At 54.8% G+C, this 13,222-nt stretch overlaps 1 protein-coding gene across 3 annotated transcripts in view; it reads right to left on the bottom strand.

The window, feature by feature from the left end:
* The window catches only part of DLGAP4 (DLG associated protein 4), a 192,320-nt gene extending 188,640 nt beyond the window's left edge, over positions 1–3,680 (bottom strand). For 2 of the 3 annotated variants that reach the window (XM_028523757.2, XM_036009795.1), the window contains exon 1: positions 3,516–3,680. The gene's annotated coding sequence lies outside the window, so the exon portion shown is untranslated. The remainder of the gene's footprint in view (positions 1–3,515) is intronic. The other variant, XM_036009794.1, reaches the window with a different exon arrangement.
* Between the last annotated feature and the right edge of the window lie 9,542 nt (positions 3,681–13,222).

Below are 13,222 nucleotides of genomic sequence, written 5' to 3'. Positions count from 1 at the left end.
CAACCAGGGGCACACGGCTGCAGGACCCCTGGCCCAGACTGGACACCCGCCATGACAGAGCACTGCCCACCTCCATGACCGGCCTCCCTGTGTCCAGCTCGGCAGGGCCGCCTCCCGGAAGGACACGTGACCCACCGTCCCCAAGCCCGCCTGGCCCTGGGCTGCCCGCCTGCCTGTACCCTTCCCGCCATTCTCCCTCCACCCAAAGCTCCCCAGTCCTCCAAACTAGTGGTCCCTTCCCAGCCCGGGGGCAGCACTGGCCTGCATCACCGTGAGGGGCCTGGCAGGACGGCTGCAGGCTTCCTCAGGTTGGACTCTGGATCTCCAGGCCTGGCACACAGCGGGGCACTGGGAGGAGGCACGGACGGCCCATGGAAGGAACCGAAGATTAGGAAACGGGGTGGGGGGGGTGGCCAGCTGGTGACCCAGAGGACGAAAGAACGGATGAAGAAGTAAGCGGGCGATGACGGGAACAAATGAACTGACGGGACACTAAAGGCCCCGCCAGATGGGAGCGGGCACACTCCCTGAGACTCGGGGTGCGGCCCGTGTGTGGCCTCTCACCCTCTTCTGAAGCCTCCGGGGCCCCACGTGAGCCCTGAGCTTGTGACTCCAGAGCCCGGACAGACGCCTCCGGGTTTGCAGACCCAGGCGTAGGCCAGGCACCCGTGGGGATGGTCACGCCGGAAACTGGGCCTGGCCGAGGCTCCCACCATGCCCACCACCCACCCAGCCCTTGACTCCGAATGCCCCAGACCATGTTTGTCCATTTATTCGGGCAAAAGAAATGGACTGAGGGCCGAGGAAGAGCTGAGACCTGTCTTCAGCACCAGGGGAATGGCGTGAAGGGGTGGGGGGACCCCACCACTCCCCACACCGACCACACCAGGGGGCATCCAATGAGGAGCGGGGACTGGGAGGTAAAGGTAGAAGCCCACGGGACTGTGAGGATGGTGACAGGGGCGCAACCTGGCCTGAGTGTCAAGGAAGGCTTTCTTCTGCAAGCGATGGCTGGGTGGAGACCTGGATGATGAGTTAAGTAGGCAAATGCAGGGAAGAGGCGGGGACGTTCAGGCGGAGGAACCAGCATGGGCAAAGACCCCGAGGCTGGAGGGAGCGTGGCCTGGTCCAGGGACTGCAAGCAGGCCAGGGGGACCAGAGCCAGCGAGGGAGGGGAGGGGGTGCCAGATGTGGCCCGAGGTGGCCAGTCAGTGGAGGAGGCTGGGCTTCATCCTAGGAGCTGTGGGCATTTAACGAGTGTCTGCTGTGTGCTTTAAAAAATCTGTATTCAAGATTTTATTAATTCACTTTTCAGAATGCTTAAGTAGAATTATTTAAATACACTGTGGTCAGATGATGCTATTTTTAATGCTTTGTAAAAAAATGAATGAATGAATCCATCAATCAGATGTATGAAGGGGTAGAGACCCCTGCTTCCTGTCACTTAAAGTGGCAACACGGCTGCTCAGGGCCTTCCCTTCATGTAGAGAGCCAGCGGCCCACCAACCACACGAGAACCTCCCGAGAAAGCCAGTCGACACCCCAGTACGTCCAGTAGTCGCCGAGCCTTCCGAAAGCTCCCAAGCGCACAGTTTATCCTTAGATTCCAAGTGCCCCACTGCCTCTTTTCGAAAACACCGTCTCAGCTGCCACGCAGCCTTGAGCCCGGGGCACAGCCCTCACACTTGTGGCTCCATCCTGATGCTGGCCTGGGTCCCACACAACTCAGTCTCCAGGCCTGCTCCCCCCAGCCCACCCCCGTCTGGGCCCTACACCCTGTCCCCAGTGCCCAGCACAGGCCCAGCCTGGCCCTTGGTGGATGACGCGGGGGAGGCCGCCGTGGACTCCACACTCAGGCGTGCTCACAGAAGTTGCTCCAGGAGGACCCAGGGGCCCGGTGTGCCCCTGCCACGGCGCAGGCACACACACACACACACGCCTGCCCCATGCGCACGGCCAGTGTCTCCAGGAGCTGCTGGGAACTCACTCAGCATCTGCTGCTAACTGGCCAATAGCCAGCTCTGGGGCCTGGCTGTGGCTCCCAACACTCCAGCCACCAATCGGCCACTCAGCTCTGGGGCCCCACCCAGCTCTGTTGCTCACAGCAGTCTGGCCGAGGCCCCTCAGGCCACCCTAGGACCAGGCAGGCCACAGTCACCTCCGTGGGACAGAAACCGGGCTCCTCCAGCCGCCACATTCTAGTACAACCTATTTCCACCCCCTCCCACACGCGAAGGCACAGAAGCAGAGAGAGCCAGGACCCCAGGGAACTGGGCCAGGATGGGAGGTGCAATGGGGGAGAGGCAGGCCCGTCCAGCCTCCCTTGGGGCTGGGGACTGCAGCCCCCTCTCCCTCTGTCGTTTCCACTTGCAGACAGGTGGGGGTGCAGGAACCCTTCCCCCATTAGGGCTGCCCTCCGAGCTTCAGGCTTCCCATCCTCAGGGCACCTCCTTCGCCCTCTTACACCCACGATGGGCCTTCGCCCACCCATAACCCCTTCCGGCAGTTCATTTCCCCACAACATGAACACTCCCTGGCAGTTCCCCTGCAACACAGGCAGCACGGAGGAAGAAGGGGAGAAGGGAGAGGAATGAAGGGAGGGATGGAGGGTCGGAGGAAGTAGGTTTGGCCCAAAGAGGCCAGGGGCCATCACATGTCCAGACAGCACATGTCCCCCCTCAGAAGGCACATCTGGACCCAGCTGTCCTCTCCAGCCACCTGGTCCACATGCCATCCGCTGCGAACGTGAGCCCCTTTCGCCCGGAGGAGCCGCACGTGGGGGCCGCCCGTAGCCATGTGAGCGCTCCCCCAGCCCAGGTACTCGGATCAGTCCGGCCCATCCCGAGTACACACAGGGAGGGGGCGCTATGCAGCGCTGGAGGGGGCTGGAGGTTGTTGCCCTCTCCCCCTCCGCAGATGCCAGGTCCGAGGAAAGAGCTTGGGAAGGGGAGAAGCCTGCTGGGCAGGCTCCCGGGGCTCCTCAGGCGGGATGGAAGCAGCTGGGTTGAATGGAGGAATGCCCCCGCCAGCTGGCAGAGCGCCCTCTCCTTAGCTCCAGTGGAGAGGGGTCTGCCTCATCTCCTGGCCGCCCTGCGGATGGAGGGTCGGGCCTGAGGAGGGCTCCGTAGCTTCGGCAGTCCTTTGACATGGGGCGGGGGGCGGGGGGGTCCGAGGGAATTAGAGCTCGAATGGGGGGCGGGGTCTGGCCCTGGGTAGGAGGTTCCGGGCCCCAGCGCCACCGTCACCCCCATTTGAGGGCCTGGGGAAACCTATATGGGGGGATCCGTCCCAGAGAAGGGGGCTTCCCAGGCGAAGAGCCGCCCCCTCAGATTAGGGGCTCAGCAGACAGAACTGGCAGGGGGAGGAGGCTTTTCTGCGCCAGTGCCACCCCTCGGTTTAGGGAGGTCTATCCGGGAGAAGAATCAAATTTGGGGGTCTTGCGGAGGGACGGGGCGTACCAGCCTCGGAAAAGGGATCAGGGCCACCGCACGCACGCGCCACCCCCGCGCCCTCACCTGCGCTCGGCGCCTCGGCTGCCTCCGGCCCGCTGGGCTGCTGCGCTGTGCAGCCGTGGCTCGGATCTGCTCGCAGGTCCGTCTGCCTAGGCCCCGGCCCCGGCCTGCGGGCGCCCCATGCCTCTCCTCTGGCCGGCGCGGCGCCCCAGATGCGGCTGCGGGAGGAGGAGCGGCACGGCCGGCTCCCCCAGAGCAGCGGGGAGGGGGCGGAAGGCGGGGAGATGCACGCGGGGGAGGGGGACGCGTGGCTGCGCCCAAAACCAGGCGCGGATCCGGCCACTGGCTTGGGGCTGGTGGGAGGGGGGGTGCGCTGTTTCCAGCGCTTACCTCCACCCATGCCCCGCAAACCTAGAAGAGGGAGAGGGTCTCCGTAGCCAGCGACGCTTAGTCGCCAGCCGGAAGGACGCTTAGAGATCCCGGGTCTGCTGCCGCCCAGAGAGTGCAGGCTACTGGCACAAGGTCACACAGCCGGGCTGCAGCAGTGCAGAACCCTGGAACCCTAGGCTACAGAGCCGATCAGCAGGAAGCTTTGCTGACCATGGCTGGCCGGTGAGAGGGAAACCGAGGCCTACACGGGAAAAACTGACCCAGGTGGCACGTGCAAGCCAGGAGGGTTCTGGGATTTGAACTTGAGGCTCCTGCCTCCGGGAACGTGTGCCCCCTTCTGGTGACCCATTTCCGGCAGAACCCTCTCCCAGGTGCCTTCTCGCCTATGGCGGCACAGGGGTTAAAAACAACCCCTGGCGTCAGATGGGCCTGGGCTGAGTACCCCTCCTACCTCTCCTGGGGCTCTAGGATCATGGACTAGAGATAGGCTTACCCTTCTGAGCCCGTTTCTTCACCTGTAAATTGAGGACAACACTAGTATAATCCTGAACTTGGGTTGCAGGACCAAAGAGATCATGGATGCAAGCTCCTTGTGGGTGCCTGGCATTCAGTCGCTGCCAAATAAATGCATGTGCTCTCACCCTCCCTGGCTCCCACATGCAGCCACCTCCCGAGAATGCCAATGGAATGCAAATAGAGTCAGAACAGCATTGAAGGTGGCATTTGGGTGTCCTCACAGCCCTTTTCCGACCAGCCTCATCAACCGCTTGCCCACCCTGCCCACATTCCTTGTCCTACAGGCGTCTGTTCCAGTGGGTCTCTGCCTTTCCTACATCGGCAACACCCTCCCATCTCTACCAGACAAACTCCTGCTCGTCCGTCAAGGCCCAGGGCGATCGGTTGCACACTCCTGCTCCTCATACTTCCTAAGGTCATCCGTGCCTCCCTTTGTCACTTCCAATGTCTGGTCTGGGTTTGTGTCTGTCTTTGTGGACGCTGACCACTGTGGTGAGAAGATGTCACTCAGCCGAGATGATACCATAAAGACCGTTGTTCCCAAGGGAGCAGGCGGAGCTTCAGCCGGGCCTGGGAGGAGCGGTGGGTGTGGAGCTCTGGGGGGAGGAAGGAGAGTGTGTGGCAGGCAGGGAGGTGGCTGCATGTTTGGGCAGAGTGTCCGGAGGGAGGGGAATATACTGTCTGAAGCAGGTCAGAAGACCTTGTCATCTGAGCAGGGAGCCACCAAGAGCCAAGGGCCAGACAGTGACCTGGCACATAAGGTCAGGTCAAAAAGAGCAGGCTTTGCCCTTGAGAACACCTCCCGCAAGGGTCCCAGGAGGCATGTACAGGGATGCTCTTAGCAGCATCATTTGTAACAGTGAGAAACTGAATACCACCTCTCCATCATCTGGAGACTGGATACATAGTGGGGAATTCAGGCCATGGAGAACTCTCCATGCCGCCACCCTCAGAATAGCTGAATTCAAGCTGTGCTTGCACAGCCATGAGGATAAATCTCAAAAACACGCTGTTAATTCAGTCTGCAGAAATTCAGCGTTGCACACTTATGATCCAAGTACCCTTTGTAGGAATTTTATACTTCAATACAATTTTATTGCGGGATAAAAACACCAGGTTGCAGACGGAAAACACAGTTTGATTCCAGACATATATAAAGTTTGAAAACATGCAGCACAATACTGTGTATTGCTTAGGGACACATACATATGTAATACGAGTGTAAAAACGCGCATGGGAGTGATAAATAGCAAAGTCAAGAGAGAAGTGACCCAGAGGGAGCAAGGGGGGGGAAATGTAAAAGGGGGTCCAAGTGTACTTGAAATGGTTTATTTCTTAAGCTGAGTGGTGGGTACATGGGTGTTTGTTATTCTGATCTCTAGACTTTGGTGTGAACATGAAATACTCAATGATGCAATAATACTTTTTTAAAGGTTTTATTTATTTATTTTTAGAGAGGGAAGGGAGGGAGATAGAGAGAGAGAGAAACATCAATGTGCGGTTGCTGGGGGTCATGGCCTGCAACCCAGGCATGTGCCCTGACTGGGAATCAAACCTGCAGCACTTCTCACTTCGGTTCCCAGCCCGTGCTCAGTCCTGGTCCTTGAGCAGGGTTGTGACATGGTCAATGGGCTGGAAGGGGCAACACTAGAAAAGGAAGGCCGGGGAGGCTGGTGTGACTGCCGGGATGAGAGGTCAGATGGCCTGAGCGGGGACAGAGCTATGTGAAAGAGGGACAGGACGGAAGAGGTTTAGAGGGACAAACAACCAGCACGCCTAGGCAGGGGTCGCAGACCTAAGTGCCCACAAGGCCTGGGCACGTCACCAGAGCGGGCGTGCGCGTGGAGCTATGGGGCCTGCGACACACAGCCTGGCAGGAGCAGCCCCTGCTCAGCGCCAGCTGTTGCCGTGTAGGAAAGGAGGTCCAGTGGGAGCGCATCCTTTTTCTTTTCCTCAAGAGAAATCAACAATTCATTTTCTTAAATGCAAAATCTCTAGCATTTTAAATTATGGCAACTAAACTGAAAAATATTGAAAAACTCTGCAGGGGCCAAACCAGACAGATTTGAAATCTCTTCAGTAAGGACGAGGCTCCAGGAGATAAATGAAAGGACAGGGACACCAAATTTCCCTGTCTATGAGGCTGAAGAGGCTCACAACCCAAGCAGCAGTCAGGGAGGGCTTCCTGGAAGAAGTAATACCAGGCAGTGAAGAGAGAAGGTATTTCAGGCTGAGAGAACAGCAAGTGCAAAGGCAGGGGTTGAGTTGGGTGAGCTCAAGAGGAGGACAAAACCACTAACAGGGCCTTTTTTTTTTTTTTTTTTTTTTTTTTTTTTTTTAGAGAGGGAAGAGAGAGAGAAAGAGAGAGAGAGAAACATCAATGTGCAGTTGCTGGGGGCCATGGCCTGCAACCTAGGCATGTGCCCTGACTGGGAATCGAACCTGCAATTCCTGGTTCGTAGCCCATGCTCAATCCACTGAGCTACGCCAGCCAGGGCTAACAGGGCCTTTTATGGAAGAGAACTCATGGCCAGTGAACACATTAGTGGTGTCTGGCCTCAGCATCATTGAGAAAATGTAAATCAAGACAATGGTGCAATGCCACTTCACACCCATTCACACCCATTCCACTGGCGCCAACAAGAAAGTCTGACAACACCAAGTGTGAAGAAGATGTAGGTCCCCGCTGCCTTTCTATGCTGCTGAGGGGACAGTGCACCAGTGCACACTGTGACCCAGCAGACCCACTCCGGGGGACGTGTGCCAGGAGGAACTCCTGCACATGGACGTTGGGCCAGTGCTTCTCGACAGTCAGTGGGTGGGGGAGTGCCCCAGGGGTCTCGCTGAAAGGCAGAGTCTGATTTGGTGGGTCTACAGCAGGGCCCGGGATTCTGAATTTCTAACAGTTTTCCAGATGATGCCGAGGCTGTTCCCCGGACCGTACTTTGAAGAGCATTAGGGGAAATGCACGAGGAACATCCATAGCAGCATTTTTTGTAATAGCAGAAAACCTGAACGTAATCCAATTACCTACTGACGGGAGAATAAACGAATAAACCGTGGGATAGTCACACGCAGCCTTCGAAACGAAGGGATCGCAACTACACACAGCAGCATAGATGATTCTCACCAACAGAGCACGGAGTTAAAGGAAAATACAAGACTATCTATAGTATAACTTTCAAAATAAAATTAATAAGGAAAAACCAAATTGTTGAGGCTTCCGTTCTTGTAATAGAACTAAAAAGAAAGACACTTTCTTTTAGGGAAGGAGAAATTAAAAATGCAAAGTATCAGTGACTTAGTGGAGAGCTGGGGGCGGGGCTGGGCTGGAGCGCCGAGGTGGGTGTCAGAGTCTGGTTCTGCTCTGGTTCCTGGGGTGGGCAATGGTTTACATGGGGACACACTAGGCTATATTTTATACTATATCGTCTTATATCATGTACACAGGGTCTTGCATGGACCAGTGCTGAGATCGTGTCACGAACCAAGGATACTCGAAATTCAACTGTGTGCACCTGAGGTCTGCATTGTAGAGAGTCAGAGAGACGTTGAGTTCAAGAGGGAGGAGGAGAGAGCTGAGTACAGGCTGGTCCATTTGGGAAGGGTGTTCAAACACAAGCACAGCATGAAGTGGTCACAGGGCTCCGAGGGCAGCGGAGCTGGTGACACTGCGGGATGATTGCCTGGCCCAGCCCAGGGGCCAGTGGGGAGGAAGCTGTGGTGCCTCGGGTGTCAGATTCTCTACCACTTCCTGCCATCAGCCCACCGGTTGGGACCATGCTGAGGCCGGAATCACGGGCTTTGGGAAGGACCCTGGGACGGCATGGCTCAAACCAAGGGGAGAGAGCGCACTACGCAGCAGATAACATCCAGCCCCCGGTCATGACATGCTCTGATAATGGCCAGATCCAGGGAGTGACCACATCTAGCTAATAATGAGACTTGGCTTGTGACCAAACCAGACAATGTCCAGATCCACAGAGACTCAATCAGGGGATGCCTGGCCCCAGATCAGTCGGGCATCTGGTCGGCTCCGGCTGGCCCTGGGGGACGTGGGGAGGGAGGAGGCTCCTAGGGCCCCTGCAGCCAGGGAGGGTCAGCCTCTCTCTCCTTGCCTGCCGCTCTCCTAGCATTTTCTCTCCCAAACAGGCCTGGGGTCGCACCCCTCCTCCCTGTCACCCTGCCCCTGTCCTGGCTCAGCCAGCACCACGGGGCCCCTGCTCCAGTCTCCCCCTTACAAATCCATCCTCCACACCAGTCTCAGAGAGACTTTCTAAATACAGGTCTGTGTGCCTGCCCTGCTCAGAGCCCTGCACTGGCTCCCCAGCACCTGGGCAGAAAGGTCGGACTGCCTAGACTGATATTCGAAGCCCTTCATCATTTGGCCTTTGCACCTTCTCCTAATTCAATTCTGGGCAAACCCCACTCATTACTCGGGTCCAGGCTCTGCAGTCTCTCCCATCTCAGCCTGTGGGGCCCTTTTTCTGGGCACGCTTCTCCTCCATTTCAACATTTAACTCAAACGTCACCTGCTCCTGGGAAATCTTCTCTAACCTCTGTGCCCTGCTCCCCATTCCCAGCTACTCACCCCCCAAATACTTCATTGTTCCCCCATGGTACTATCGAGCATTTCTTTTTTTCCTTCAGCTTTATTGAGGTATAATAGACAAATCAAAATCGTGTGTTTTAAGGTGCACAGGTTGGTGTTTTGATATGTATACACATTGTGGAATAATCACCTCAGTCAAGTTTATTAACATATCCAGGACCTCACATAGTTACCTTTTTTAATGTGGTGAGAACACATAAGATCCACCCCCTTAGTAAGTTCCAGGTACACAACACGGTATTGTGAACCAGAAACCCCCAAAAGGCTTATGAAGAAGTAGTTAGACACAGTGTCTCGCTCGCCTTACAGCCACTGCCTTAGGTGGCCACCTTGGGCTCCAGCTCCAGCCGCTGGAGGGCTGGACAGCTCCGAGCGTGGTCTCCTGCAAGTGCGTGCCAGGCCTCTCCACTCTGGGGCTGTTTTCTGCACCTTTTGAAGTCACAGGGGTTTTCTCTGTCCCAGCACAGGACAGCCTGGGAAGGCAGGGAGCTATCACCCTCAGATGCAACCTTCAGTTATGAGGTTCTGGAATCAGTGGGTCAATGCCCAGCCTCCCCGATTTGGGGAGATGGCTCTGAGGCGTCTTCTTCACTGCTTCTCGGAAGAGCAGGCTGGAGTTACAGCGGCCATTCACTAATGCACGTTTTATTGACTTTCTCTCCACTCCTGTCGTGCTGCCCACGACCTCTCCCTCCTGCTTCCTAGGATCAGCTGTCAAATAAACTGCCTGCATTCAAGTCCTGGTCTCGGGGACTGCTTTTGGGGAAACCAACCAAAGACACACCCGTTTGCTTCCACTCTTCTGAAAGACTGAAAATAGCTCTGTGAGGCCTGGGGCCACAGTGGATTCACCTCGAATTGCGGCATCCAGCAGTCTGGGCTCTTACCCTGACTATGCTGCTTGCGTCTGTGTGACCGTAGCAGGTCACTTCCTTACGCCCATAGGCTCGGCAAAATAAGTAGAAGATTCCCAGATGATAATGAAATATATTCTGGGGGGTGGGGGCAGGACTTCTTCCCTTCCTTCTTTCCCGTATTTTCCAGTTTTTCTGAGTATTCATGTATTCTTTTTTTTAAATTTTATTGTTGTTCAAGTACAGTTGTCTGTATTTCCCCCTCACCACTGCCCCCGGCCCCAGTTATCCCCTCATGAACTCTTTTTTTTTTTAGATTTATATTTATTTTCAGAGAAAGGGGAAGGGAAAGAGAGAGGGAGAGGAACATGAATGTGTGGTTGCCTCTCTAGTGCCCCCTACTGGGGACCTGGCACATGCCCTGACTGGGAATTAAACTGGCAAGCCTTTGGTTTGCAGGGCGGCACTGAGTCCACTGAGACACACCGGCCAGGGCTCCTCATGTATTCTTTTGCTTTATTTCGCTTTGCTTATACAGTGTGGGAGCAGTGTGGACTACAGAATGAGCAGGCCTGGGCATACTGGCTGTCACTGGGTAAGCCACGTGACCTCATCGGGCCTCAGTTTCCACATCTGAAAAATGGACACAAGCATGAGCACCCACTTTTGCAGGGTGGTTGTGACTTCTACCATGGAAGCTCTTTATAAACCCCAAAGTGAATTGCAAGCCTGAGTTACGGTCTTCCCTGGCATGGAGGAAGATGTGGAGAGGACAAAATGAGTAAAGCTAGTAGTGCACAGCCCAGAGGGTTCCTTATCCCCTTCATCCGTTCAGCGTTCACTGACACTTGCTTAGGCCACTGGGCATGCAAAGTTGCAGGGGGAATATCTCTGGCCTCGGGAGGCTGATATCTTCAGGGGAGACCCAAGAAAGCCCAGCATTCCCAGAGGGGCCCTGACCCACTGTCAGGGAGATACAGGAAGGCCTCCAGGAAGAGGTGATGCCCGAATTGTGTAGGATTTAGCCTGATGAACAAAGGAAGGATGGTGAGGACATTCCAGCATGAGGGTACAGTGAGCACAAAGGCAGACCAGGCCCATGAAGCCACCATGGACAGCTCATTGGGGCTGAAACCTCAAGAGTTCAAAGGTGAGGTCACAAAGGTCATCATGGCCCTGAGGTCCTCTGAGGAGTCAGGATTTTCAGTTGAAGGTGACTGACATCTATGGAAAATGAGGGCAACTCATTTGGCCTCTCAGAGCCTCAGTTTTGTCATCTGTTCAGTAGGGACAAAATATCACATGAGAAGGACTTGAAATGAGGGATGTTCGTTCACTGCCGGGCAGAGGAAGGTGCTCAGTAGATGTGAATTGAATGAATGAGTGAGTGAATAATGAGTTTCTGCCAGGCTCAGGAGCACCCTGGTCTCTTCACTTACATTATTCTAAGCCTGGAACTCGGTCCCTTACCGCAAGTCCTACCTTTTCCCTCTCTAGCCCTTTGCAGTAGGGCCTTCTGCTTGTATATAAGCCAATGGACTGGAGGGCTGGGACTTTACCAGGGTCATCAAATGAGTCAAATGCACAGTCAGGTCCAGTGCTCTGTCCCTGCTCTGTGATATCAGACATGCTTTTTCTCTGCTCCTCCATATAGATTTACCTCCAGGCCCTGCGCTGGTGCTTTCTGGGGAGGGGAGGCGCTTGGGTTCCATTGTCTCCTTGATGGGCCAGAGCCACCTGCCTCTGCCTCCAGATGCCTGAGCCACCATCTGCTCCCACCCAAGCCTTCAGCTCTTTTCTTAAAATAATTCCTCTCGTTTCCTTGGAGACATCTCTCACACAGAAGAAGGGGGGAGGGAGCGAGGGAGGGAAGGAGGAGGACAGGTTGGATTTCATTTCCTGAGCACCTACTATGTGTCAGGTCATACTCTCATCACACGCCTTTGAACTGGGGATCACCCAGCACTCCTTTTCAGATGAGGAGCTGAGGTTTGGAGACCCGACTCACATGCCCCAGATCTCAAAGCAAGAGCAGAGCAGAGCCAGGACTCAAACCTGGGTCTATAGGACTCAAAAGCAAAACCTGTGTGACATGATGGGCAAGTGAACTTAGAGCCACCCTGGCCCCATATCTGAATACCCAGGCCAGGGCACTCCCATCCCCTGAATCACTCTCCCTCACCTGATTCGATTCAGAAACCACCGAGGGCACCTATCGTGTGTTAGGCCCTGGGCCAGGCATGGGGCGGGAGGAGACAGGACTAAGACAAGTCTCCTTCCTTGAAATATTCATGAAGGGTGGGGGAAGTGGGAAGGGCAGAAGGACAGAAACAAAGGCATTACTGGCCCACATATTTCCTGCACATACTACCAGTTCCTCCAGGGGGGGCCCATTTCAGCTGATCCTCCTAACACCCCAGCCCCATTTTTCAGAGATGAAACAGGCCCAAAGAAGTAAATGCGTTTATCCAAGGGTACACAAGGAACGAGTGGTGGACCCAGAATAAAGTCCCGGATCATGTTAAAGTCCAGAAGACAACTTGCTAGATCCACCCCAGAGACCCGCCCACAGTGCGGGCGATAAGCGGAGCGGCTGGGGCTGGAGACAGTGATGGAGGCACAGGGTGGACACGGTCTTTCCAAGAAAGGGCATCCGGAGGAACAAGAGAACCACCTGGGTAGCATCTCAAGACACAGCAACCTAAGTCAACAGGCAAAAATCAATTGTATTTACATACATGAGCAACAAACAATTAAAAATAAAATGTAAACAGTACTACTTACAACAGCATCAGATCCATCAAATACTGCGGGGTAACCCTAATGAAAGGTGTGTGTGGCTTCCACAGTGAAAATTGCAGCCCAGCAGAGACTTTAAAGACCTGAACAGACGAGAGCTCTGCTCTGTCCGCGGATCGGAAGGCCCCCGTGGGGCAGCTGTCAGTCCTCCCCATGTTGATCTGTAGATCCCAGCCCCAACCAACATCCTCTCACGGTTTTGATAAACTCGTTCTATTGTGTTGGCCAAAAAGTCCATTTACTTTTTTCCGTAAAATAAGACACATTTCTCATTTTCACTAATAACTTTATTGATTTGGATATTGTGAGTATGTCAGCTATCTCCCTCATGGTAGAACATTGATTGTTCTCAGTTAATGCCTCGATTGGATCGCTATCAACTTCAACTGGTCCACCTGACCGTGAAGTACTGTCCGGTGAGAAATCTCCAGCACGAAACTTCACAAACCGTTCTGACATGTCTCATCAGTCACAGCACCTTCTCCATATGCTGCACAAATCTTTTTTGCATTTCAGCTGTGTTTTTACTTTCTTGAAATAATAAAGCACAATATGCTGAAAGTGTTGCATATTTTCTTGCATCAAAATGGCTACATAAA

The sequence above is a fragment of the Phyllostomus discolor genome, chromosome 9, assembly GCF_004126475.2.
Source record: "Phyllostomus discolor isolate MPI-MPIP mPhyDis1 chromosome 9, mPhyDis1.pri.v3, whole genome shotgun sequence".
Lineage (NCBI taxonomy): Eukaryota > Metazoa > Chordata > Mammalia > Chiroptera > Phyllostomidae > Phyllostomus > Phyllostomus discolor.
This window is presented reverse-complemented; position numbering and strand designations above follow the sequence as displayed.